Here is a 26,999-nt window from a genome sequence, read left to right as displayed (position 1 = left end):
AAATAAAGACCCATCAACATCCAAAAATGTATATAAATAAAGAAAGTGCTTAAGTACTTTCTCAGAATTAGTCTATGCAGTTTTAAGAAAATAAGAACAAAATGAAATGTTTCACCCCTTGTAGAAAATACTTCAATAAAGTGCTGCTTATAAATTTATTTCTTCCTTTTTATCCTGTGAGGAAATTACAACATGTTAAAATTTCAGTTGTATGTTATCAGCCAAAAGAATGATTGAATATCAGAGTTTTTCTTCCTATGCAAAAATCACCACCCTTACTGTTATTGTAGGAGAAATTAATAAACACAGAAAGCTTGGCTATTCTCACAAAGTTTATGTAAACATGTTACTCTAAATTAAATTTATATAATCAATTATGATTTGCTACCAATGCAGATGTCTTGTTACCATTTGGAACACATGAAGAGGTGATGAATTGATCGCTATTTCAGTTTCAAGAGAAACATTTTTTACAAGGGTGTCTGTATTTTGTTAAGAAGATAAAACAAGAACAGTAAGGACTTATTGATTCCTGATCCATGCAAAAATAACTGAGAAAGAAGGGTGATATCAGAAAATGCACGCAAGTTTATAAACCACTTTTAAAAAATCATATTAAAAATGCATTCACACAACTACAGATCCAGTTAAGACAAAATCAGCTACTCCAGGCAATAAAGCTACAGGAGATATCACAATATCAATACTTGAGAAATAGTACCACTTGTTATCTGATCATATCACTCACTGAAACATTACCCAGGAGAGTCAGAGCCAGTATAAACACTCCCAGAACCATTTAGAGCACACTATTCTTTAAGACCTCAGAAGTAAATGTTAGCTAGAACCTACTAACATACTAAAATTGTTTATTATCACAAAGGTGAACCAATATATTCTGCTTTATAACTCTCTTGGCAGGCCAGAGAACAGGGTAAATTTATTATCTATAGCACCATAATGCTCACAAAGAGCTCTGTATTATTCATAATCCCACGATTTGGGTTGCCTCGAAGTCTACAGAGCGACAATGGAGCAGCCTTTAAGGCAGCTGTCACTCAGGGGATATCAAAAGCCTTAGGCATTAAATATCATCTCCATTGTGCTTGGAGACCTCAATCCTCAGGAAAGGTAGAAAAAACTAATGATATTTTAAAAAGACATCTAAGAAAGCTCACTCAAGAAACCCACTACCCATGGCCTAAGGTGCTTCCTTTAGCACTGCTCAGAATCAGGAACACCCCAAAGACATTAGGGCTCAGCCCATTTGAGCTCCTATATGGGAGACCATTCCTAAGAAATGATATTCTTAAAGACCAAGAAACTGCAGATCTAGTAACTCATATCACAAAGTTGGCCAAATTTCAAGCTGAAATTCACAAGTATCCTATATCTGAGCCAGTTACTTCTCCACCTCTATATGAGCCTGGAGATCTAGTTATGATTAAGACCATTCCTTCAAACTCTCCAAACTTAGACCCTATTTGGAAAGGACCTTTTTCCGTAATCTTATCCACCCCTTCTGCAGTAAAGGTGCTGGGACAGGAGAATTGGATCCACCACTCTCGGATTAAGGCCTGCCATCCTGAGCCGATACCCAAAGAGACTTCTTCTTCCCAAGAAACTGAGGAACGATACTCCTGCACTCCAGTAGAGGACCTAAAGTATCTCTTCCGCAGAGAAAATGGTGATATGTAAACTTTTCCTTCTCTTTCTCTTTGTTACCATAAACAGACCAACTGAAGCTAACTCTTTTCTAATGTAGGCTCAACAATATGCCATTAGGTTACAGAAAGATAATTGCTGGATATGTGGACTATTACCCCTTTCCAGCACTTCTGGACTACCTTGGTGGGTATCCCCATTACAAGGAAAGGACTGGAAAAATTTACAATCCTTAATGTTACAACAAAAGAAAGAAAGACCCTATTTACAAAATGCCTCTCGTGCAGATGTTAATTTGTGGCCTATAAATGAAACTTTATCACAACCTGGTCATGGAAAGATTTTCACTTTAAACCAGACTAACCTTCAGACGTCCTCTACTGTTAAATCCCATATAGGCCCATCTAATTCTCTCCTTCCACTACCTGCACCATCAATATGTCACAGGTATAAAGATGGTTATTATCAGATTTGGGACGGAGATTTATGGCTCACTCCCACTATTGGGCATTTAAACCAAAAGGCCCCACTCTGTTGGGAACATCGAAACCATACCTATGACACGTGGCCTAATGCTACTCGAGAATTAGGATGGACTCCAGAGTCACAATGTCAAAAAATTATAGTTTTACAAGCCAATGATTGGTTTGGAACAAATTGGCTTTCTAGACCTAAAACTATTTGGCCAGCACCCAATGGGACTCAATGGATATGTGGAACTAACCTATGGCCCTGGCTTCCCCCAGGCTGGATAGGAAGATGTACTATTGGGTACCCCTGGATGCAGGGGAGATGGACCCCAAATATAACACAGCCAGCAAACCTCCCCAATCTCAAACACAGATGGGGACGATCTGTGTTCCGTTGGTATGATCATCTAGCTTCTTTGTTTATCCCACAAATTGGTTTAGAAGATGTAATGTGGCATGTGGAGACTTTAAACAATTATGCTCAAACTGCCCTCCATGATGTTGAGGAAAGTATCTCTCTCCTTAATACTGAAATAACACTTATGAGGAATGCCATCTTACAAAATTGAATGGCTTTAGATGTCCTCACTGCAGCCCAAGGTGGTACTTGTGCTGTTATTAAAACTGAATGTTGTGTTTACATCCCTGACAATTCTGGCAATGTGACAAATATCCTTAAAGGTTTACATACTCAGATAGAAGCCATGTCCTCACCAACTTTGTCATGGGGACAATATCTTAGCTCCTGGTTCTCTGGTACTTCCTGGTGGAAAACATTGTTAGTCTCTGTCTTTGGTATCATACTTATTGGCATATTCCTGTGCTGTGGTATTTATTGCTGCATCAATATGGTTCCAATATTAATGAATTCTTGTCTCTCTTATAGACCGCCCATCGCTCAAATGGCCCTCCAGCCTATTACTTCTCAATCGGACTTCTATCATGGACCACTCGATAGACCCAACTTTTAAAGGGGGACTCCAAACTGCTTGCCCAACATCGTCCCTTTTGTCAGCCTGAAGAAGCCAGAACGGTCTTCGCCCCCATTCCTTACAGCAGTAAGGAGTTCCCCAAATTAGAAGGGGGAATGAAGCCAGATTTAAAATTAGGTAGTCAGTGTAGTTAGGTAAATCGGGTCTAATATCTAGTGAAATCTAAAATGGAGGCCGTGCGGAGAATGACTCAGGGAAAACACAGGACAACTCATGGAATGTTAATGAAGTCCCAAAAGGCCCTAGGCCAAAGTCCACCTCAAAGAAATGTTAATGAACAACCCCCAGCAAAAAGGTGCTGACTCAGAAGTCCTTCCTGACCAGATTACTTCTTTGGCCCACCTGTGTCCCACCCCTCGGGCCTTCCAACCTACATTCCATCACCAAACCTATAAAAAGGGAAACACTTTTGCCCGCCAACTGGATTCCACCTCTTGGGTCCCCTTCTTCCTCCGGGAGAAGTCTTTTCTGCTGTCCTTTAATAAACTTCTTTTTAAAAAAAAAAAAAAAAATTATAACGGTTTATTGCCTTGGTTTGTATAAAGGTGGAACGGGTTTTTCAACACTTACCTTTGACATAAGCAACATTTGGGTTTCCAGACCACTTTAGAGCTCTTTTAGGATGCTCGTGCTGAATTGCTTTAAACTGCTTTATTCTCCAAGAGCCTCAGAGAAGTTGGAAGAGAATGAACCTTCCTGCACACAGGAGATACTAATCACATTGCTTTGGGAGGTTTCTACCCACTTTGGTGAACTGAGCCAGTTTATCCAGAACCTACGAGCTTAATAACATGTTTGTATTTATTTTTCTTATAGATCTCCTTTTCCCCATTGATATTACCTCGGTCAAGAGAGAACATGATTTTTTGGACAGAGATGTCATTGAGGCCCTATGCAGGTAAGTGAGCATGTTCTGAGCATTTCTGTTTTCTTTTCTTTAAAGAACAAGGCACTTATCACAGGTTTGATTTTCTTTTGTTCTGATCACGTCTGGTCTTTGATTAGCAAATGGTACAGTGACTTACCTTGCTATAAATCACAGACCTTTTAATTTAAAATGAGGTAAAATGCTCTTAGGTGATATTGCCATTAAAATAGCATTACCTTGTCTTCAGAGGTCCTCACATTAATACCATTCTGTGTTTGGATGCGGTACATCTAAAGAAACAGGTCAGTTTCTGATGGTCTTGAAACTTGAATAGGGTTTTTCAAAGAGGTCCGGTAATCGACTGCACTGCCCCAAGCAGGTACCCTAGCAAAGTCAAGGCTGCGCTTACACAGAGTGGAAATAACATATTCAGATGAACAAGTACTGGGTGGGGGCCATGCAATAGCACCATCTTTTGAATTCCAGAAAGCTCCTTGTACCTCTGGCTGCCCCAGGTTATAGTAATGATAGGATTAAATAGGCTATAAAACAACTCAACACAGCCTTCAACATACAGGAGACAAGCAGTAAATGAGCATTGATGTGAAGTGTGAATAAAACTGTCAGAAATCCTCTTTCATTGTGCTGGTGGCTCTTTGGGCTGAGGAGCAGCTTGTGGGTTTTTTAGCAAAGTGGAAGTCATAAAACCAGAGTCAGATGACGACTGGACGCTGATAATCCTTTCAAACCCTGTATGACATTTTAATTCATCTTTTTTTTTTTTAATTTTTTAAACTTCTAATTTCTACTCTGACCTTGCCTCAGCTGCTCTCTGGTGTTATTCTTCAACATCGGGGAAGCAAGGACTCGTCACCGGTCAACAGCGGTAACACCGGGACTCCGCTTCTCCCCTGCCGCTTCCCGCCCTCCCCACCCCAAACCCCAACTCCCCAGCTCCATGGCGCCTCCAGGATGCAACTCCCCTTTTCCGCACACTCGGGCAGCGGTGCCCGCACCCAGAAACAGCCCTCTTGGGGGCACTCACAGCCGGGGGTGGGGACCCGGAGCCCCCGCCTACCTCCCACCCGCCCTGGCAGCCCCGGAGGAAGGCGCGGTGACTGGCTCCTGTCATCCTCCGTCAGGTGCCGGCTGCCCAGGGCGCTGACCTTGGCGGCTGAAGCTGTAGCTGAGGCTGCAGCCGCCAAGTTCCCGTGTTAGAACTCCTCCAGTTAGCAACTCCTCCTGCTGCACTCCTCCCGCTCCTCCTCCACTCCTCCACCTCCTTCTCCTCCTCCTCCCCTCCTCCCCTCCTCCTCTTCCTCCTCTTCCTGCTCCACCCTCCCCCTCCTTCTCCTCATCTCAGCCTTTGCCGAGAGAGTAGGACCGCTGGAGCTCTGGAGCAGAGGAGGGGGCTCAGGAGCAAGGCCGTCCCTCCCTCCTCCTCCCCAGCAGTGACCGCTGCCAAGTCCTGTCACTGGGGAAAGGACAGGGCGGAGGAGGGGGCAAAGGTGGACTGAGAAAAAAAGTATGGGTGGAGGGCATAGGAGGTGGAGAGGTGGGGCAATTCTCCCTGGGCCATGGAAGTTTTTCAGTATCTCTCCACCAAATTAAAAGTAATAAAAATTAAAAAAAAAAAAACTCATAAGGAGAAAAAGAACTTCTGAAGCCATCAACATTTTTCTTTTTCTTTAGTCTCCACCTTAGAACCTAAAATATTTTATGCTGCTATTATCATCCAATCATGGTTCTGCAGGCTTATGGGGGAAAGGCATTTTCAAATTTTTAAAAATCTTTCTGGATTATTTGCACTTATTCTTTTATTAATTATGATTTCTTTCTAGTCTGTCCTAAACATGATTTTAATATTGTAAATTTTCATTATGTGTCTCAACAAATCATTTTTTCCTCCATTAAAATCATTAGTATTCATTCAACGAATTCTTTTTTGTTATTTAAAAAAAAATATATTTCCCATGAACTGAAAGCATCTCCTGTTAATACTCTAACCTGAGAACATAGTGACCTAAGAAAAGGAAAAAAAAAAAAGACTTTTGTAAAGAAACTCAAATAAAAACTATTTAATTCAATAATAGTTTTCATCTACCTATACTTGGAAACTAATCTTTAAGAAGTCAAAATGAGAAACTTTGTATTAAGGACTATCTAATTTAAGATCTTGGATCTGCTGACAATGGTGTCAAAATGTGAAAAGAAGCACACCTAAAACTGCTGAGTCCAGCAATTAAAAACATGAGAGGATAGCAGGCCCTCAATATCAAAGAAAAAAGGGGTCAGAATCTTCTGGTAGAGTGCTTTTCTATTATGTGTGAGGTACTGGTTGAACACTCAGCAGCACATTAAAAAAACAAAGAAACAAACTAATAATGATATTATATCCATCTACAGCAACAAATAAAAATTCAAGAAAAAAAGGACTGTGTCTTAGACTTGTGTACCCTCACTACTTGTGTGTGTGTGTATATATATATATATATAAAGAGAGAGAGAGAGTATAAATTTTTCCTTTGATGCTTTTTCAAGTAACTTATATTACAGGTGTACATCACAATTCTAGAATCCCCCTACCCTTCTTCTTATTATTATTTTGAGTGGCTGTGAATTGCATTAAATTCCTTGGGTTGATTTACTTTGAGGGAGAATTTCCTTCCAATAGTAGGACCTAACCCAGACAGAAGTGCATTGACACTTATCACTGTATATAAGGTTAAAGCAATTTGTGATAAATATGTATATATTTTTATTTATGGAAATGATATCACAGTTAGTTGAAATTTTTATTTAACTTTTCTGTTCACTGATCTTATGAAAAACAGCTTGAGGTTTAAACTCATTAGCAATTTCCTTAGGCATCAAGGTCCCAATATCTCTCACCCCTAAAAAGAGACTCATGAGTATGATTTTAAAGTTTTGTCTATTCAAATTAAAAATGAAAAACAAAAGTCAGGCACAGTGACATACACCTGTAATCCAAGTGGCTCAGGAGGTGGTTGCAGGAGAACTGTGAGTTCAATGTTACCTTCAGCAAAAAGTAAGGCACTAAGAAACTCAGTAAGACCCTGTCCTTAAATGAAAAAGGAGGAGGAGGAGGAGGAGAAAATAAGAGCTTAAACAAATTGTAACTAAAAACTCTATATTCAATATATTATCATGGCTTGACACTATGAATTTATTAATACATACATGCACTTTTGGAAAACCATCTTAATATTCACTATTTACCTGAAGTCTCAGGCATATCTCAGTTTACTGTGTCCAAATTTCACATTGAGAGCTATGGATTCATTGACATCAGCAAGATGAAAGGCCTGAACCACTCATTTTTATGTCCTAGATGATGGAATACACTTCCTGGACATATTCTCAACGGGGCCAAAGAACAGGAGAGACAGTGCACATTGAGACAGCTGGCAGCTCCAACCCAGAACTGTACAAATGTGGGCATTATTTCTCACTAGATTCTAAGAACAGATTCATTCCCATTTCAGATCCCACATGGTAAACATAAAGAATTGGTGTCACAGGAGGTGGGTGGTGACAGGTCTTCAGATTTTTCAGTAGCCCAGACTCTACAATATAAATACATTAAAGGGAAACTTATTTGCAATTTTACCTTGACCCTAGAGGCAGGATTGAAATACTTGGCTTTTATAATTGTGCTAATATTCATACCACATTTATAAGGTAGTGGGAGAATATTTTCACAATTAAAGGCATATACATCTATAAATATTTTTCTATAGTTCAATACAGTTTATTAAGAGAGTCAACAAAATTTTAATGAAGAAAAAATAAATCACTGTCTAAAGATGACTGCTGTTTTTCATACAACCTCTGCACATCATGTGATTGAATCCTGGCATCCAGCCTATAGTGAATAAATTAACTAATCATCTGTCACTAATTAACTCATTCTAAAACTTATTAGCTCATATTTGGGATGGTCGTCAGTTTAGGCTCAGTTCACCTGGAATCTTTGCTGCATATGATTAGCTGATGGTTGGTAAATACACTGAACTTTAGAGTATAATCTGGCTGCCAATAAAACACCCTGATGTTTTTTCCCAAAATAACTCATGATTAAAAAAGTATTGTGGGCGTGTTCTCATGGAGGTAACAGTGTTCTGAAAGCAAAAACAAAAACATTCAAATGTTCCTTGACCAGATACCTGACTAATACTCTTTCATAGCAAACAGAATTACATAATTCATAAAAAATAATAAGAGACCATATTCAAAGTTTTGGAAACACATTCTACATTTTTCTAGAGTAGGAGTAAAAACATATCATCTACTTTCTGTATATAAATGAAGCTGAAGAATTCTTACATGTTGGCATTTATGACTATTGTACCTTTTATAATAGATGAGGTTCACATAGGTGTTCAGTGTGAAAGAATATTTGCTAAGTCTCACAAGAATATTTGCTAAGTAACTTTACTGGAATTCAGGTTCAACTTTACCTTATCTCAAAGCCAAAACTCACCTCCTCTAGGCTACATGAGTTATCAATATTTTCATATTCTTTTGGATGTTAGATAGTGACACTTATTCAAAAGAGCAGAATTTTTGTTTCTTTTGTACCAGAGATCTTACCCAGGGGCATTTAAGCACAAAGTCACACCTCCAGCCCCATTTTATTTTATTTCATTTTTTTGTACCAGGGATTGAAGCCAGGGGCACTTGACCCTGGGCCACATCCCCAGCCCTATTTTGTATTACACTTAGAGAAAGAGTCTCACTGAGTTGTCTAGGGGCTCACTTTGGCTGAGGGTGACTTTGAATTTACCATCTTCTTGCCTCATTTTCCCATCCTTCTGGGATTATTGTTGTGTGCACCTTGCCCAACACAGTCATGGTTTTGTTTGTTTGTTTGTTTGCTTTAGTATTTACTCAGTTGCTGAAGCTGTCCTTGAATGTGAAATCTCCCTGCCGAAATCTCCTGAGTCACTGAAATTACAGAAACACATCACCATACCGGTTCTTTTCAGTTCATACAAAGGCAGAATTGGGATGTCAAACAGAAAGAGAGCTGTTAAAATCACCCCATCTTAAATGGTGTCTTATTTCCTAATATTTAAACATTGGACTTGTTTTGACACATAATGAGGAAATATTATTTTAATCAGGAGACTGTTGATTCTCATTTTATCTATACAATTTTTTACAGTTCAAAACTTGATTTAATTTGAAAATATAATTCATCCTGTAAAATTTTTGTGCTTTCTCTGCTTTCTGTTAGAACACTGGTTTCAATGCCTGTGCAAAATTATGATGAATTTACAGCTAGAGAGAAGTCTATATAATAAAATATTAATAGTATTAATTTTAATCATATTTTTGTTTCATATTGCTAACTAAGTTAGCAATATGAAGAATTGAACTCATAACTCCTCTGTCACTGAGTTATACTCCCAGATCTTTTTCTTCTTTGTTTGATGACAGGGTTTTTCTCAGTTGTCAAGGCTAATTTCAAACTTTTGATCCTCAAGCATCAGAAACCTGTATCACCGGTATTGAAGTGCATGACCATGTACATGGCTATTTTGTAACATTCTTAAAGTTGAGTATACAAACTCACCTAATGGTGCATTCCTGTAACTCTAGTTACTCCCAAGGATGAGGTACTTTTTTTTTCATTTTTAAAATTCATCCATGGTGACTAAGATGCAGATAATTGCTTTGAGAGAGCATACAACACAAGCCTTAAGTCATAGACTGAAGGATCTATTTCTAGTCAATGAAAAAAAGAATCAGATATATAATATTGTGTTGCATAATCACATGACATTTTGTTTGTTAACAGCAGCACAATGATGAGTATGTAACAGATTTAGTTGCATATGTATTCTAGATGATTAAAATAATATTAGTATGGCTTCAGTACATATGCTTTCTGAAGTTGCAGCTACAAAGCAACTGACCAATGATCATTTGCATGAATGATAAGCTTGTCTGGGTACCATCTGGAGGTGGCTTTTAGTAGGTCTTGGTTGTTAAAATTTATTTCTACAGTAGTCTTATAATACTCTAGATGCTGAAAAACTTCTTATCCTTTAACATTGCTTGGCTTAAATTTATGCACTGCTCTTAGGAAGGAAACCCAAAAGCCTTTTTAATGACAGATGTAATATGGAAAATTGTCCCCACAAAGTTCAGATGCTGTGTAATATCAACTCCCTGAAATCAAAGAAAGGAAATGACTTACATTCTTGGAAAGTGAAGCCACTAGCAGCTTTCTCTGAAAAACTACACCCTGTGGCAACTGGGAGTATTTCGTACAAAAACTACATTTAAATAGATGCTTATGAAACCAATAAACAAATATCACCGGGTCCTTGAGGGTAAGGCAAGGAATCACACATGGAAAATACAGCAAGAAATGATTTTCCTCTACATTTAGAAGTGCTAGATCCCAGACTTGAAGTCAAAATCAACCTGAGAATTATAAGTTTGTCTTCCCTGCTGTGGGTAATGCTCAGCTCCTGAGGAAAATGCTGGCAAAACCGATTCCTTGCTAAAATAAAATAAAAACAAAAACTAAAAAAGTAGAAGGGAGTGAATGACCTAATATTTCTTTAGGCACAAGGTACACAACTGTACAGTCCCAAAATTTTGCAAGCTTTCATTTCAACTTTAAAATATACTAGTTTTGACCATTTCCCATCTCTTCATCTTTTAAAAAATGCCCCTCTGTTAGGCTCTGCCATCCCGGGAATAGAGGTGTTGTTTTCATCCTTTTGATTTCCCACGGGTGGCCCCAGGTGTCCCTACCTGACAGTGCCTGGCAGCCAGCCCAGAGAGTAAACTGGGGGGCTTCTTTGCTGTCGCCTGACCTAAGGTCTGCCAACTCCTCCCAAGACCCACATTTTGCAGGCCACACCCCAACTCACATGTCCCCTGAGATCCCTTCAGGACCAGGAGCTCCATACTGGAGTCGGTTTCCCCAATGAGGCACTTTCAGGGTCTTGGAGCAGACACTGCGCTCTGGTCCTGTCCAGAAGCCAGGCAGCCTGGCCTCAAGGGCACACAGCAGGCGGCACCCACAGCCTTAGGAAAGCAGGCCCCAACGCTGGTCCCTTCACAGTGACGGAGAGCAACAAGTAAGAGCCCTAGAACAGAGTGCCAGAGACACCATCAAGCCCTGGAACCTGCGGAGGCCAGCTATCTGGGGAAGAGGCCCCGTGCATGGAGCCCGGAGCACAGCCCGCAGTCAATACAGGCCTCCTGCCCTCTCCACAGAGGGGACTGGGAGCTCCAGCCTCCCCTGCTGCCAGGCTCTGCTGCCCTCGGGCCTGTCCTCCAGCCCCGGCATGGGCGAACTCCGACTCCCGAGGCAACTTGCTCACCTGGTGCCCACCCTAGACCCGAGTGAACTAAAAGAAGAAGAAAGACCCAGAGGGAAACACTGCCTTCCCAGGACTGGGGACCTCGAGAAACCCTCTGGAAACCCATCCAGTTTGGCTGACAGGGGACCCAGCCGCCTGCCGCTGGGGCGCGGTTCCCAGGGAGGCTCTGGGTTCCTTTTCTTACCTCTAGAAAGTCCTGAGCGCCAGGAGTCAGACCCTCCTCAGCTGTGGACTTCTTCCTGCCCATGCCCCCTGCCCGCACCTTTCTTGAGTCTCTCTTAATGATTATGTGACTTTTTGCACCAGTTGGGGAGCAAAACAGAACACTTAGCCTCTTTTTAAAAAATAATTTTTAGTTGTGGATGAACACAATACATTTACTTATTTATCTAATGTGATACTGAGGATCGAAACCAGGACCTCACACATGCTAGGTAAGTGCTCTACCACTGAGCCAGGATCCCAGCCCCACTTAGCTCCGTTTTGAAACAGATCAACTCTATTTGCATAAAACAAGCAGGCTGGGGTGAGCAGTCATGATGCTGTTATTTATTTATTTATTCACCTTGAAAAGCACAGAGTGTTCAGCAACTATTAAGAATGAACACCTGGGTAGTGGCTTTGCAGGTTTTTTAGGAAGGCAGGTGAGTGCCCAATGCCTGGGATCCATGTGACTTACCTGGAAACTGGGCAATCACCAAGGTTGATCTTTCTTTGAGAAAGGCTGCCATCATGAGGCTACTGCAGATATTTGTGACCAGTCAGCTACTGAGCCCGAGTGCCCAGCTGGGTTTGACACATTTCTGAGCTGACTCAACTCTTCTGAAATGCTTGCTGTTTTCTGCCTCCAGCCACAAAGTCATCTCAAAATATTGATTAATTTCAGAAGGAGGAAAATAAGGTTCTAATGCTGCCATCCAGGTCCAAGTCTTCTCCAGGGCACCTGCTAAGCCTGCTGTGAGCCTCCATCAAAACATCAGGAATTCACTGACAAATTTCAAAGGGGCTGAAATGTCATTACTGTTTGTATAATTTTGGATTGATTAACAATAGCATAAATGATACAAACATGACAAAGGTGGAAGGTATGAAGAAAACCTCTCATTGGCAATCTTTTCTTTATTCAGTATTCAGCAATAGAGTCAAGCAGTGGTTTACCTAGCATGGCTTATTTGGGGGGGGGGGCAGAAAATGGCTTAAGTAAGGATCTGGGTTACATAAGCTTCTTTCACCATATCAATTTTCTTTTAGAAGCTTACAACGTTCTTATCATGGACACTCAAGCCATCCATATCTCCAAATACAATATGTCAAATCTTTCTTTTCTGAAATCTAGATTCTATTTTTTGATGTTTCATAGTCCTGCCAGTAATTATATTTCCCACCTTGGTTTCCTTTTTCCTCTATTTGCTTTCTATTTAAAAAATGAAATAAAATAAACAAAGAAGAAAAAAAATCTTCTGCATGCCTATATAGCTCACATTTCTTTTTGTTTTGAAAACATAGGACTTGGTGATACTTTACATTCTCTCTAGATCAGCCTGTTCTCTAATTAATAAACCTTGATTAAACTTCCAACATATTCAATGTCAACCTATATTTTGTATGAAAAGGGGTGTTGAGATAAATTCTAGCTGTTGTTTCTTTGTTGAGAGCCACGGCCAGTCAGAATGACACCTGGCATTTGCAAGAGGGAATGTTTGAAATGTGATGCCAGCCAACCATTGAGATGATGATTTGAGTTAAGCTATATCTAATTGCTGTGATGCTGGATTGATTGTATTGTATATTTGACCTTTACTGTCGGCAATGGGGCGGCTCTTGCTGCCTCGGGTGGCCGCTACTTTGGAGTTTTTCTGGTACTTTGGAGTTCTTGTGGGGATTCCCAGAGAGTTCCCATTGGTTGGGGAAGTGCTGGAGGAGGGATTTCCGGTGTGGGGGGTTGGGGGAAGGGCCACGTGGGTGGCGTTGGCGGAAAAAGTGCACGGTGCAGTGCTGGTGAAAGTTGAAATAAAGTAGTTGCTGTTTGAACCTACAAGGCTTTGTGGTGGCTCGGTTATTTGTGCCCATCCAGACTGCAGCATTTCTTCTTGATGTAAACTGTGAAGTGTATGAAAAATAAGTCCAAGCAAATTACTCTAAATCTTTTGTCATTTAAAATGATGGACCTCACCCAGAGCAAACGAACATATTATACAAAAATACTTGCACCAGCCTGGTTTCAGACCCCCCCACCCTAAAGGAGCAGCTGACCCCAAAACAATAAGCCCAGAAAATACCCTATTCACATTCTGGTTCCATGTTAATTACACAGCTGGGATCAGTGCAGAGAAGTAGGCAAATATCAAAGGTTCCAGTTTAGCTCAAGACATTATCAGCATATTTTCTCAACTACTATTGCTGGCAGTATTGTATTGTGGGTGTAATAGTGTAGAATAAAGTAAATCACCAATACCCTGGGTGAGATTTTAGACATTCCAGAGCCCTGGCCCAACTCTGCTGACCACAGTAATAACTCTACAACTACCAATTGCTCCTAAAATAAATTTGTTTGTGCACTGTTTCAACTTTAACAAATTTTGTTCGAGTTATTTTGTTCTGAAGTTTAAAGTTTTAGATGCAAAGGTGACTGGGCATGTGCAAATATCTGTAAACTGCAAACAAATAAATTTGCATTCTTTTTCTAGGACTTTTATGACTATGGTTTCCAACAGTCATTCACTAAAGAGGTTAGAAAAAAAAGTCCCTGTTTATTCCCAAGGAATCTTTACACAACACTCTTACACTGGCTACTTCACATAAAATTGCCTAGGGGATTTAATTCATAAATCAAATTAATTTCCTGCAGCCTGCACAGTGCTGTTCGAATGGCTATTATAATAATCTAAAATTATCATGTGTGGTGACACATGCCTGAAATCCTAGAAGTTCAGGAAAATGAGGCAGGAGAATTGGTAGTTTGAAGACAGCCTCATTCACTTAACAAGGCTCCAAGAAACTTAGTGAGAGCCTGTCTCAAAATATAACATAAAAAGGACAGTGGATGTGGCTCAGTAGAAAACACCCCTGGGTTCAATACTCAGCACCAAACCAAAAATTAAAAATAAATAAATAAATAAAAGGATTCAGGGTACAAAAACATGTAAAAAATGTTGGCAACAGCATAAATTTAATAAATATATTTTTGATAAAAGTGTTCAGGTTCTTTAAAAGCCCAAAATAAAAATGCTACATAATCCACTAGTAATAATTTGGGGTGTAAGGGTAAAAGAAATTGAAGTTAAAGCATAAAAGTTAAAGGGTAAAAGACCGGGTGTTGTAAAGTTTCTAAGCTGCAAGGTCTGAGTTAAAATGTAAAGGATTAGGTATTGTTAGGTTTCTATGCTACCTGCAAAACCTGAAATTTCTGTAGCTGTTAAGACAATGCTTGGAACTGCCCAGTAAATATTTCCCCTGACTATTTGGTTGTTTAATAAAGGCTCTGTGTGGTCGCACGAAGGCATTGCAGGGCCTGGACCAATCAGTTTAAACGTAACCCCCTCCTTAGGAATGACCTATCACTCCAGCCTGACCTGTTCCCGCCAATGAATGAACCAATCATGTTTAGGAGTTGTTGTTCAATTTTCCCGCGCCTAATGATGATTTGTTCTGATGTATACAAAGCCCTCCGCCCTCCCCCAAAAGTGTACTTAAGCAGTGCTCAGGCCCTGCTCGGGGCTCTGGGCTGCTTTCCCTTCTTGAGTGGGCACGGAGCCCCAGCATGCTGGTTCAATAAATCCCCCTTCTGCCAATTGCATGAGTGGTCACTTGGTGGTCTCTTTCTCCGACGTTTCGCGGGACCCTTACAGGGGTACAACCACAAGGTTGTACATGTGTGTACTCTCTGTGGCTTAGATGGATGAGACAGGAGGATCTCAAGTTAGAGACCGACTCAAAAACTTGGCAAGGTCCTAAGCATATCAGTAAACTCTGTCTCAATAATAAATAAATAAACAAAAGTGGTGGAGACTGGGTATGTAGCACTGAAAAACCAGCCTCTATCTCAGAGCAAAGCCTGTCCAAGGAAGGGACATGGCCTTTGTCCTTGGAAAACCCCACAGAGCACTCCTAAGCACATTCCCACCCTGCTTAGTTATTTATCTACAAATAACAGAGAGATCTGCTGTGCCAGGTGTCCCTGACTCTGTCAGGCTAGGTGGGGACCTATAGCAGCCCCCTAGCAGCCACCAATCAGCATGAGTCAGGGAAATACCTGGGATGCCAGATAACCCTCCCAGAAGTTTATGGTGGTTGATAACAAATTGGGAAACCATGTAGTTCAGCACGTACACCCCTTTTGGCTTAAACCAATCAGTTCAAACGAATACCCCTTTTGTACTGACCATTCACCCCTACCTAACTTGTTCCCGGCAGTGAATGTGCTAATCATGTTTTAGAGTTGTTATTTGATTTTCCCGCAGCATGAGGTGATTTGTTATGCTGTATGTGAAGTCCCTGCCCTTTTCAAAGAATGTATATAAGCTCTGCTCAAGCTGTTCTGGGGCTCTTTGCTCTTTACCTCTTCGAGGTAGGCTTGGAGCCCCAGCATGCTGGACCCCCAATAAACCCTTTGCTGTTGCATGAGACAGTCTCTTGGTGGTCTTTTTCTCTGATGTTCTCCTGACCTTTACAGCACATTGGTAAAATGTCCATGGGTTAATCCCTGGGTTCAATCCTCAGTACCACAAATAAGTAAATAAATAAAATAAAAGAGAGAAAGAGATAGATTGAACTTGCATGTAATTTAAATTCAAAACAAATAAAAAAATTATGGGTATGTATGTAAAGCAATTGAAATTCTTTTGTTGAAGATATTGCTGCACTTCTATTTTCATTGTATCTTTATTCACAGTATCTAATAAAATGAAACAAATTAAGTGCATAATACCTTTTAGATAAAAGGTATTATCAGAAAATGCTTTCCAGCTGCAGATTATTCAACTAGTGCCTTTAGAAACTACACACTTAAAATTAAAACTTGTCCCTAGAAAGCAAGACTCAGATACTGGTGTTTTTTTAAGTACTCCAAGATATTTGGTATCTGTGGGCACCTTTTTTCAGACTGTTCTAAAACTCAGAAAGAGGTACATATGGGAGGTCAGGATGAAACCACAATATACAGTAAATTCTTCAATGGGTAATCTTAACTCAGACACTCTAATAGATGAAACAGTGTTGGAGATAAAACTAGATTCTCTGTTTCACTGATTTCTGGGTTATGGATTCAATCCAAACAAATATTAGAAAAGACTTAAGGCTATTGGTTAAAACCTATTTAAAATAGGTATTAAAAATATACCAAAGGCTGGCTGTGTTGGTGCAGGCCTGTAATCCCAGTTGCTGGAGAGGCTGAGGCAGAAGGAACAAAAGTTCAAAGCCAGCCTTAGCAAAAGTGAGGTGCTAAATGACTCAGTGAAACCTCATCTCTAAGTGAAGTAAAAAATAACCCTGAGACTGAGTCTCAGTATTCAAGTGTTCCTAAATTCAATCTCTAGTATCCACCATAAAAAAAATATGTACCAGAGGGCTGGGGCTGGGGCTCAGTGGTAGCTGACTTGTATGGCACTTGGCTTAATTCTAAGCACTACATATAAGTAAATAAAATAAAGGTCTATCAACAACTAAAAAATAGTTTTTTGTTTTTGTTTTTGTTTTTTTTACATAGTGTACCTATTTGTTGACAGCCTGTGACCTAATTTGCTGTGTACTTTAGTTTTTGAGATTGAAGTTGGCCATGCATGGTGGTTCATGCCTGTAATCTCAGCTGCTTCAGAGGCTGAGATAGGAGGATTCTGAATTTGAAGTCAGTCTCAGCAATGGTGAGAAGCTAAGCAACTCAGTGAAAACCATTCTCTAAGTAAAAATAAAAAATAAGGGTAGGGATGTGGCTCAGTGGTAGAGTGCCCATGACTTTAATCCCTGGTTTTGCCTCCCAAAATATGGGACTGGGGATATAGCTCAGCTGGTAGAGTGCTTGCCTTCTAAGCATGAGGACCTGGGTTTAACTCCCAGTACCACAAAAAATAAAAACTAAAACAAAAAAAAAGGAAAGAAAGAGAGAGAGATTGATCTTTCATGTAGTTTAAATTTAAGTTAGTCCCACATTTATTTTCCTGCCACACCAGAGAAAGGTGTTTACTGAAATGTTTGGAATGTTTCTATGGGTGAGGGCCATTTTAATAAAATGGTCTTACATATGAAAAACAAAATGAATTGAGGACCTTTATTGGGACACATAAACTACACTACCTCATTTAGAAGAAATTAATTCTTTTTAATGTCACCTAATTTTATTCTGCTTTTTTTCATATGTAAAAAGCTCAGATTGTTGGTAAAGATGGTGCCTGGAGGGGCTGGGGATGTGGCTCAATTTGTAGAACACTCACCTGCCATGTGTGCCACCCAGGTTCAATCCTCAGCACCACCTACAAACAAAGATGTTGTGTCCGCTGAAAACTAAAAAAAAAAAAAAAAAAAAATTAAAAAAAATTCTCTCTCTCTCTCTCTCTCTCTCTCTCTCTCTCTCTCTCTCTCTTAAAAAAAAGATAGTGCATGGAGGATTTCTCTTCCAGGAGCTCAGGTCCATGACACACTGAATGGCGCATGAACTTTTAATGGCACAATGGCACACCTCCAAATCCCCAAATTGGTGTGAACTCTCAGCCAATAAAGAAGTAAGAGCCCACTCCCCCCTGCTCCTCCTCATCAACAACCTCTCCCTCTCCCCAATCCCCCTCCCCCTCTCTTCCCCCCTCCCTCTCTCCCCTTCCCACTCCCCCCTTCTCTTCTGTGACAGGCCTCTACAGTCCTGCTTGTTGAGTTTATGGAGCTTTTCCACCATTCCTACACAGATGATAAATCAAATCTTTTAAAAATGCTCTCTAGTTCTTGAAGAAAAATGAAATGAAATATGGGGAAATAGTCATTGATAATGTTGAAAGTGGAGTTTTGAGATGAAACAAAATTTCTCACTTTGCCAATTGCACCTGGGTGCTTGTCTCACAAATTTTGAAGAACAAAATCTATTTATTTAAGCAAGTCGAAATAGAACTCCCACCATGTGGGATGGGGAATGATACCAGATAAACTCATTTTTGTGTGGCATTTTAAAAGTTTACAGATATTTTTCAGCAGACATGGAAAAATTTATTTAAAATAGGTTTTAGAAAAAGCATCCTGACTACCATATGGGTTCATTTTCATCTTTTCCGTGACCCATATTTCCTCTTGCAACTTCACCATGGGACAAAGGACTTTGTTGAAGGTGTTCCCAAAAGTGGACATTAAGTTTTTTTACATTTGAAATAAGCCTTAATGGTGCTCATTAACATAGCTTCCAGTTAGCCTCCAGCAGTGGTTGAATGAGGTTCATTATCCTGATTACACTCTCATTTTACTATCCCTTCTATCTTATACTTATTCACTATGAAAAAATAACCCTAGATTTGAATATGTGAACAGAGAGCTAGAAAACTAGAAGTTTATTCTCAGACCTAGGAAGAGCTAAGCTGAAGTTCTGGAATTTATATTGTTGTTCTGAATTTGTGATACTGCTTCCCCTACATTAAAAAAGCTCAGGAGTCATGAGGAGCATTGAGTTAAAATCCAGCATCAGCAACTTAATGAGGCCCTAAGAAACTCAAAGGGACCCTGTCTCCATATAAGAATATTTAAAAAGGGCTGGGGATGTGATTCAGTGGCTGAATACCCTGGGTTGAATTCTTGGTACCAAAAAGAAAACAAAACACAAAACAAAAAAACCTCCATAACAAGCTCTAAAAGTACAATCTCTCTTGTGCATGGAAACAACAAATGAAGTTGGGGTTCTCTTCAGATAATTATTCCAGTCTTCACCACACAATGTGGGAACATGCTGGACTCACGGCACATGGATGCCCACAAAGGGCTTTAGAGACAAGCTGAAAACACCATACAATTATGGGAAAAAATGCCCAGATTTTTAACTGCTGATCTAAGCTTCACTAGATTATTAAGGTGGGGGATGGAGGTTGATCTGCCACAGATGTAAAGGTCCGGCGGAGCATCAGAGAAAGAGACCACCAAGTGACTACTCATGCAATTGGCAGAAGGGGATTTATTGAACCAGCATGCTGGGGCTCCGTGCCCACTCAAGAAGGGAGAACAGCCCAGAGCCCCGAGCAGGGGCTGAGCACTGCTTAAGTACACTATTTTGGGGAGGGCGGGGATTTTACATACATCAGAACAAATCATCATGAGGCGCGGGAAAATTGAACAACAACTACATGTAAGGGTAAAAGAAATTGAAGTTAAAGCATAAAAGTTAAAGGGTAAAAGACCGGGTGTTGTAAAGTTTCTAAGCTGCAAGGTCTGAGTTAAAATGTAAAGGATTAGGTATTGTTAGGTTTCTATGCTACCTGCAAAACCTGAAATTTCTGTAGCTGTTGAGACAATGCTTAGAACCGCCCAGTAAACATTTCCCCCTGACTGTTTGGTGGTTTAATAACTGAAGGGCTTTGTGTGGTTGCACGTAGGCCTGGCAGGGCCTGAACCAATCAGTTTGAATGTGAACCCCGTTTAGAAATGACCTATCACTCCAGCCTGACCTGTTCCCGCCAATGAATGAACTAATCATGTTTAGGAGTTGTTGTTCAGTTTTCCCGCGCCTCATGATGATTTGTTCTGATGTATACAAAGCCCTCCGCCCTCCCCAAAAAGTGAACTTAAGCAGTGCTCAGCCCCTGCTCGGGGCTCTGGGCTGCTTTTCCTTCTTGAGTGGGCACGGAGCCCCAGCATGCTGGTTCAATAAATCCCCTTCTGCCAATTGCATGAGTGGTCACTTGGTGGTCTCTTTCTCCAACGTTTCGCGGGACCCTTACACTCCTAAACATTTGGCTAGAGTAGGAATAAAATCGCATTACCAAATTTCTGTACACAGATAAGGCTAAAGGACTACTCATATTATGTCACTAATTCTGTCTTTTGTAATAGATAAGGTTTATACAGCTGTTCAGTGTCAAAAACTATTTTCAAAATCTCACAAGTACTGTGTGTGTGTGTGTGTGTGTGTGTGTGTTTATATGAGTGTAGTACTGGTGGTTAAACTGAGAGAATTATTATTCCTGAGCTATATCCTCAATTTTTTCTTTCTTTTTTTTTGAGACAGGATCTTACAAAGATGCTTTGTTGTGTGCCCACAATTTTTAAGTACATATCAAGATCAAATATGCCTGACCCAAAGGCAAAACTTACTTCCTTTAAGAAGCCATGATTCATCATTATTTTTAAGTAGTGACATTTTTAAGTAGTGACATTTATTCAAAAAAGGGGGAGGGGTTACACACATATGTGGCTCATGTCAGCAATCTTAATAATTTGGGAGACTTAAGCAGAAGAATCACAGTTTCAAATTCAGCCTAAATAATATGAGAGGGCCCTAAGAAACTAAGCAAGACTTTGTGTGAAAACTAAAAATAAAATAAAATACAATTTTAAAAGCCTGGTGATATAGGGGTTTAGGAGAACTACCCTGGGTTAAGTATTCATTCCTCTCCCCTTTAAAAAAAAGGAAGAATAAAAAAAGAAAAACAAAATTTTTACATCTGATGAACTTTTTATTCAATGGGGATAATATGTTTGAGAAAAAATTCTAAAGCTTATAGTAAGGATTTAAAATAAACTTGGGAAATTGCTGAAAATTGAATTGAAAAATCAAGAACAAGCAATATTTTTTAAATTTCTTATCAGGATAAATTTGAAAACAGGCATATTTTATTTCAGTTATGATGAAAATGCAGGATGCTATGGAAACTGCAACAAAAGGACTGTGTCTATATCAAAAAAGTTTTGTAAATGGAGAATATGAAATACTACATAAAAAAGTGAGGGCGAGACAACATTAAGGTCATATGTGTAATCTAAAATAAATAATATACTAAATCTCCACTATATGAATTTTATCTGGGAGTATGTCTACAAAACAATACTCCTTGCATAAAGCAGAGGATTTGTGATAGTCTCAAATTAAAAATGATTTCACATCTGTGGCTGTTTTGCAGGGACTCATATCAATAAAGCAAGTCTTGGGGCTCAAGCAGTTGAAAGAAGTTGTGAGGAACTTTTGGGATGGTAGGCATGCTACTTTTGAAGGCAGCAATAGCCCATAACCAATCTCTACCTTCTATCACTCAGCCCCCCAAAATTATTAAATAGAATTTTTTTTATGCAGGTCAGACAAAGAAGGCACATCAACAACATTTAACTGATGTAAGAGCATGCTCACAAACAAATGTTTTTGACCTTGAGTACATAGATTGAATATGAGTGTTTATGACCTTGGCTACTCGCTAAAAATACAGCCCTCTGGAAGCCTGGCCAGGTACTAACATACTTGGTCTTTTTTTGTCCTTAAATGCCTCATGGCATTGAGTATTTTACAACTTCTACTATAAGTAGCAATGATAACCTCTCCATTCTTAAGGTGCAACACAGAATGCTGTTTATCCCTAATTCTTACAGACAAAAATAATAATCTTGCTCTCTTGCCACCTGGGTAAATTATTTTTTAAGTCCACCAGTTCTGCTTAACAGGTAAAATGGGGTAAACTTGGATACCTGGGCTGGTCATGCCAGTTGTTCACTGGAGCCATTGGCTGCTGTTGTTTCATTTTATGCATCATCCATTGACTGGACTTGAAGACCTTTATCCTTCTTCTTCTCCCCAGACTCAATCATCACAATGGGGAAGGTTGATGGGTATTTTCAAAATACAGAGATCTTACTATACTGGATATACTTTGGATTCCTATACTTCTTGATTATCTTGCAATTTCTCATTCTGGTAGTCTTTCATACACTTGCATCAGTTTTTGCTGTCAGATCTATAGAAACTATTTATCCAATTGCCAGAGCAGCTGCACATGACTCATTTGACTACTTCTCCAAATCATCTATGCCACTGCTGCCACTTTTTTCTTTGGCCAGGGGCTGGGGCTTGGGCTTCAGCAATTCATTGATAGTTCAACTTCCAAGGTTCATGTTTGCACACAGTGCAGTCAAAATCCTTATTTCTGTTTACAAGGAACTAATCCCATTATGTCACCACTCTCCACAGGAGTTCACTGTAATTGGACTAAGGCAACTAAGTGTTGTATGCTTATTTGTGTCCATAGGTGCCACTACTCCCCTAAAAATCTCCATTAATCTATCAGGACTGAGATATCTCTCACCTGCAAATATCCTAAAGACTATGCGAGTTGCTGTGTGGGTGTTGAGACCCAGGATGTAAAATTTTGGTCTCTAGCAATTGAGAGATGTGAGGAAGAGTTGGCAGTGTAGTCATGCTTATGCAGAGGTAACAATAGCTTCCAGGTATCCCAGAGCATTCAGCCCTCAGACTCCTGCATCATTCCATAGGCCTTCTCATATATAGGTCAGAAAACAAATGTGCATGATCAATATTTTACATAGTGAACACATGCTCAGAAGAAAATGTTTATGACAATGAATGTATACACTTAATCAAGGTATTTATTACTTAAATAAATGATAATAATATTAATCATCATCATCATCATCATCATCATCATCATCATCATCATCATCATAACAGTAACCTGTTGGAAGCATCAACAACAGAGTAGCTATAGCCATGTTTGGCCTTTCCAATGATCCACCCTTATAGGATTCATCATCAAAAAATCTACACACTTGAAGTCTTCTGCAATGATCTATTAGCAAGGAGGTAAGAGCTCTGTATCCACAGGCCTCAAAAAATATGCTGTATTGTAATATGACTAGAACACAATCCTCCTGTCTAGGATTACTAAAAGCCATCTCCAGATGGTACCTAAACAAGCTCAACATTCTTGCAACTTATCATTGATCAACTGCTGTGTGGCTGCATCTAAAGATATCATATATATTGAAGTCATACTGATATGATTTTGGTGATCTATGATATATATATATATATATATATATATATATATATATATATATATATATATATAACTGAATATGGCAGAAACCCATTCCTGTGCTGCTGATAACAAACCAACTGCTATGTGATTTTGCAACACAACTTTTTGTATTTGATATTTTTCTTTATTAACTAGAGATAGAGCCTGCTTTGTATGACTTAAGGTTTGGCTATGTACTCTGTATCTTATTCACCAAGGATACAAGAAAATAAAGAAAATACCTCATCTGCATGAAAATAAAAATAAAGAAATAAAAAAATACCTCATCCGCATGAGTTTAAAATTTAATTTATCATATAGTCTTCTCTTTAGCTATAACCACACCATAATTTCCCATAGGCTGTATGGTCTGAACCTAGTATCCTAATAATGCCAGAAGAAAAACCAGAAGTTCAAACATATTGAGTAAGATTTTCAAATTAAGTCAAAGTTTAGGCAGTAAAAAATTCTCTGGATAAAATGGAGATCAACTGACTGTTGACTATAATAGATAATGTTACCTTCAGTATACATTGAAATATGGGTTTCAATATTTAAACCTTAGGAAGTAAGCCAGAATTAATAAAGGGGTGATTATAACAGCTGCTTCTCTGCTTATCATTTCAATTTTGCCTATTCGTAAACCAGGAAAATATTGTAATGCATGTCTGTAATTTCAGTGACTCAAGAGGCTGAGGAAGAAGGATTTTAAGTTCAAGGTTAGACTCAGCAACTCAGTGGGGACTTAAGCATCTCCGTGAGAATTTGCCTTGTCTTTAAAAACAAATGGGCTGGAGATGTGATTTGTGATAAAGTGTTCTGATTCCAGTCCTTGGTACAAAAAAAATATTCTGCTTTTTTGTGCCACTATCTAACTTCTAAGACAATAATGAAAGATTGACAATAATATAGTCTAGAGGATGTGAGTTGTGGCTTTGGGGACACATAGAATTGATCCTGAATTCCAGTAAAGTTGCTTAATATTCATGAGATCTTTCAAATATTCTTTCACACTGAACAGCTATGTAAACCTCATCCATTACAAAAAGCAGAATGATACCAAGTGTCAACATATTAGCAATTCTCTAGCCCTATCTGTACACATAAAGTTGACAATGTGTTTTTACTCCTCTTGTAGCCAAAGTGCAGAGTATATTTCCCAAATTTTGGATCTGAGCTCTTATTTTCTGTGTGTGACTTATGTAAGTCTGTGACTATGAAAGTGTATCAGTTAGGAAACATTTTGAATACTTTGTTTTTATTTTCATAACACTGTCACCTCCATGAGAATGAGCCCACCTTAATTTATTTGATTCTGAGAAGAAGGGTGCTTTTTTTGGCAACCATATCTCCCTCTGAAGTTCAGTAACCTTACCAACTATCACCTAATGCAGTAAAAAGATCCCATATGAACCCAGCCTTAATTAATAATAAGCTCACACTTGAGACAATAATTTTTATATAGTTTCTTCTTATTCAGTGATAGATATCTAATTCACTAAACATAGGCTGAATGCCAGGATTCAATCACATGTGGAACAGAAGTTATGTGAAAAACATATTGTGCCATATAGGTACTGGTCAAATTTTTATTAATTTAAATTTAAACTTTAATCTCTTGACAGGCTTTATTGAATTATAGGAAAATATGTGTAGACGTCTATGCCTTTAATGTTTGATGATATTCTCAGAGTACCCCATACTAAAGAAGAAAATTGAAATCACAACCCTGCATTAGGCTAAAGACATAACTGCAAAATAATTTTTTAAAAATGTTTAGACTCTAGTTTCTGGGTTACTGATGATCTGATGACCTAGAGTCTTCTCTCCAGTGATACCAATCTCTTTTGGTTAAAGTATGATATCTAAAATGAAAATGGATCTGTGCCCAGAATCCTGTGAGAAACAGTGTCCACTTTTGTACAGGTCTGAGTTGTAGATGGCTGCTCTCTCCCAAAGTGCAGAGTCTCTCCTGTTCTTTGGCCCTGAGAGAATGTTGTTTGGTATGTTTATTCCATAAACTATGACACAGAACTGAGTTATCCTTTTTTTCACCTTGCTGATGACAGTATATTTATAGATCTCAAACATGGAATATAGCTGTGGTGAACATAGATATCCCTGAGAGGTCAAGAGAGAATTATAGGATGAAGCTTGAAAAATATATTTATTTATTAGTAAATTTATATTTTCAATAATAATATTTTGGATATAGTGGTTTAAGTTATTAAATTGATTTAAGCTGTCCTTCTTAATTTTTATTATGAATATTAGTAATTTTTAAATTATACTAGTTCATTATATTGTTTTTCCCTCTGGGAAAATATTAATGCCTTAGGACATTGCTTAGAAGTTTAAAATAAAATTTGCTTTCTCATAATACCAGACAGTACAAAAGTTAAATGAAATTTTAAAGTAATTTTGATAAAATTTTTATTCATAAAAGTATATATTTGGGGGTGTGTGGGAGATCTTGCCTCTTGGTTTTATTTTCCCCATTGGGTTTCTCCCCACTGAAATTAAGTTTTCATCACATGAGAAGAACATCACATAATCTTTTACCTTTCCCCCTCTCACTAAGGTGTGGCTGTAGAGTTTAAGAGTGGTGAGGATAATACAAATGGTGAAAAGTGATGAGATGTCATTCCAAGTCCTCATCAGCCTCCCCAGCTCAAGTGCATTTTCTATTGAGCTGGCTGAACATCTGTTCATTTGCTCTACTCTTTATACTAAATTTTGCAGCTTTTTTACCTTTTTTCAATCCTTGTTAGTTACCACCAGATTTTTCCATGACATCATTTACTGTAGGGCCAGAAACATCTGGTCTGGTGGTCTGCACCTTGGTCTTCTCACCCTTCCCTCTTATTAGGTGAGGACAACCTGCCAGAGGCCTCACTCTCTTTATCAAGGTGAGGGCAAGTGATTTGTTTATGTCTGAGGGCAATACTGAGGGCTTCTTTAGGCATGACTGGTGAGACTGCATTTTTAAAACTGAAGTCTTTAAAATGGAATTTTTTAGGCCAGGCTTAAGGCCATCCTCACAATAGTGTAGGTAATTTGTCCAAAATTAAGGTTTTTTTTTGTTGTTGTTGTTTGTTTGTTATTCCTGTTTGTTTGTTTCTTTGATGTATTTGTCCTCAATTGAATTTTTTTCTTTTCTTTTCCTTTTTTTTTTTTTTTTTTTTTTTTTTTTTTTTTTTTTTTTAGAGAGAGGGTCTCACTTAGTTGCTTAGTGCCTTGCTTTTGCTGAGGGCAGCTTTGAACTCATGATACCTATGTATAATTCTTCTGCGCCACAGGGGTTATGGCCTGTGCCACCAAGTTTGCTTTCAACTGAGTTTTTAAATATGTAAGACAACTTTATTAAAATGACATTTAGAAGCATTCCTAATATTCAAGCAAACTCCTTTGTCCTGGTGTGGCAGGAAATAAAAGTGGAACTGGACTTTAATTTAAATAATAAGAAAGTTCAATTGCAAGGGCTTAATTAGAACACAGATAATTAGAAGGTTACAGGCCATAGCACTGTTGTACTTTTTTAACATATTTTTTTTTCTTAGTTGTAGATGAACAAAGTATCTTTATTATTATTATTATTATTATTATTATTATTATTATTAATGTGGGTCCAGTATCAAACAGACTGCCTCATGCATACT

General features: G+C 38.8%; 1 protein-coding gene and 1 non-coding gene across 2 annotated transcripts in view; both read left to right on the top strand.

Moving 5' to 3' along the window:
• Nucleotides 1–26,999, top strand: part of LOC139701728 (zinc finger protein 107-like) — a gene marked incomplete at its 3' end in the record, with an annotated part of 155,051 nt that overhangs the window by 80,082 nt on the left and 47,970 nt on the right. The window lies entirely within an intron of this gene.
• Nucleotides 17,348–17,421, top strand: Trnar-ucu (transfer RNA arginine (anticodon UCU)). The gene has a single exon. It is a non-coding gene; the product is annotated as a tRNA-Arg (tRNA).

This window comes from Marmota flaviventris, chromosome 14 (genome assembly GCF_047511675.1).
Source record: "Marmota flaviventris isolate mMarFla1 chromosome 14, mMarFla1.hap1, whole genome shotgun sequence".
Taxonomy (NCBI): domain Eukaryota; kingdom Metazoa; phylum Chordata; class Mammalia; order Rodentia; family Sciuridae; genus Marmota; species Marmota flaviventris.
This window is presented reverse-complemented; position numbering and strand designations above follow the sequence as displayed.